Here is a 2,859-nt window from a genome sequence, read left to right on the forward strand (position 1 = left end):
TACCTGTACTACTTGTTTCTGTGGTTGTGTTGGCTGAGAGGTTGAAATTTGCATTTTGTCCCTAGTGCCCCGGGTACGTTCACTGCCCACCGAAGTCATCATATACAGTATATACAAAATAATGTATGTACAAAATAGAAAATCTGAAAGGAAAAAAAGAGTTAAGGCAGGGTACTGATTCAATACCCCAATAATATACAAATGTAGTAGATTGAACTCTTCCTGCCTTTACCACAAACTCTATACAGACTCCTGAGAAAGCAGCTTCAATACACTATTATTGGATTTATTGCAATCTTTACAGTAAAGGGGTAAATGAAGTGGATAAAAAGCATTTTTGTCAGCTGACTGGGATCTGTCTAGATCTCTACTTCCAGACAACATCTGTATCTCACAGCTTTTCCCAGTTATTTAACATATAGACTTTTCTATCTGCTACTCTGCTGAAATTCCAGCTCCAGCTAGATCATTCCTTAAATTTTTTTAATATCTGCTGTCTTGTTTTGATGCCTAGAATTTAACCACTCATACCCACTCAGAATGCTAACAAAAAAGTCACATTCACAAACCAGGCCGTTCCTGTCTTCTCTATAATTAAACTGCTTTCCTGCACATATACATGAAGTCATAGACAATGCCCACTCTACTTCCTACTCTCTCATTCTCTTATAGAAAAATTATGATCCTTACCTTTAAATACAACCTTTGTAGCCAATATTTTTATGTTCTCCCTCATACTTAAAGAAATTATTTACAAAACTACCTATAACCCTGCTTTAAACATACCTTGGTTGTATGGCAACAAAAGAAAACAAAAAAAAACTCAAACCACACCCACCCACCGGTGCTATCCCATTTGTGGTAGTCAGCTTCCATTCTAATTCATTCTCTATCATTAAAATTACTTTGAAACAAGAAAGTTATTATTCCCCCTCATTTTTTACAGCATCTGACACAAGGTTAATTGACAAGTATGGCTGATAGTTACTATGATAACTGGAAACAGATCTCTTGACTAGTCAGGTCAGCCAACTGCCTGGTTTCTGTCCCATGACACTGGAAAGTAAAACCTGCAAATTTAGGGAACTAAGGACAACCTACAAGTGGTGTACCTGGGCAGAAGGAGATGTGCAAGCAAGCAGCAAAGTGCTTTCACTGCAGCCCCAATGTATGAACGTGCCTCAGCACACAACTTGTCAGGGCAGCAGCTTTGGTGCAAGCTGGTTAGCACTGAGTTCAGTGCACAATAATGCTCAGATGAAAACTGAACACACTGTTGTGATCATATGGACATGTTCAATACCCAACTGCTCACTGGCATTCACAAGGAATGGGTACTTAACAATTAAAGTATCAGTCAATTCATCACAATTTGAGCATACCACAATAAGCAATGAAAAAAATAAAACCAAGCACCCTTAATAGAGAACATGACAGAGAGCACTAGCCTCTCTGAAAGACAAGCTAATAACTTCACATATGATTGTCTGGAATTAGCCCACTGTGATTTAAGACGTTAACTCCACTAGGTCTCAATTTGTTGTTTAATCCATGTTTGTTTTTCAGGATAAAAGGGTACTTTAAGGAAAAAGGCACGCACAAAAATATTTTAAACACTCCTGGGGGGATGAAGCAGCATAGCAAGATCAGCCTGCTGTGAAAACAGAGCCCAAACAACCCAAATATAACAAGATCTTTAGAGAATATCCTCATCTTGCTGACTTCAACCCATGAGCAGCACAATTTGGCAACAGGTCTGAAGCAGAACACCAATGAAGGCGAGAGCCTCTTCCTGGCAGCAGTATGAACTTGCATTTGCTTCAGACAACTGTGGAAACACATCCCCAGTTTGACAGTCTCCATCAAGCCAACATGGGCATGTTATAATCCATTTCAGATGTAATACAGTCATCTTAAAGCACAACTAGCAGTAGACACAACAACCAGCCCAGCACCAGCACGAGGAACAGCTGAAGGGCCCTGCTCCACCACCAACAGTGCACTGACCAGGGCAACATTGCACCTCCCTGGCATGGACATACCTTTACCACACCGGGCTGAGGTTTCACACCTCACCACACCTACTTTAAAATACCAAAGCAGAGGAGGGCAGCTAGCCACTGCCTTTGAATAACCATAGTAACTACAATTTTGAGCATTAAATGGGATATTACTAATAAGATGGGGAGGTAGAAGAATGCTCTGCCTGGAGGGGGGGGTGTCCTGGGTTGCAGTGTATGCTATTACCATCCTCATGAGCTGTTGAAACCAGGTGGGGCAGTGTTTCCTTGCCTCCTCCTTCTGGACTACCTTCTGTTAGTGAGCCCATCAATGCCTTGCCTCATGACTCATCATCCCATTGTGAGATGCTCCACCCAGAGGGAGGAACCAAGCATTCCATCCTGGATATAATCTGAGATTCCGAACACCACAGACCGAACACCACAGACACCCCTTTTCCACTGGATTCCCATAGGACAAGAGCTACATAGCCACCACTGGACCTTTCCAAGGAAGAGCAGACCCGTTCTACAGGATCACCGCTTCAACAGAACCACATCCATCACTTCAGGAGGACTGCAGCCACCATCTTATCGGACTGCTACCGCCACCCTGACTAACAGGGTGTCAGGTTGTATCCTGACTCTATCAGTTTAAACCAGTGTTTTCTGGGGTTTTTTTTAATTTCCCTATTAAATTGCTATTCTGACTTGGTGCCTCCCACTGGTTTGTTTTCAAACTAGTACATATTTTGGCGCACAATGTAGGGCAGGGTACTGAGAAAAGTCAGCATTACAATTTTGTATTGTAGAAGCCATCAACTCACTATGATGCTCAACATGCTTACATGGGTCTTGT

Source organism: Corvus brachyrhynchos, unplaced genomic scaffold (genome assembly GCF_000691975.1).
Source record: "Corvus brachyrhynchos isolate BGI_N302 unplaced genomic scaffold, ASM69197v1 scaffold356, whole genome shotgun sequence".
NCBI classification, from domain to species: Eukaryota; Metazoa; Chordata; class Aves; order Passeriformes; family Corvidae; genus Corvus; species Corvus brachyrhynchos.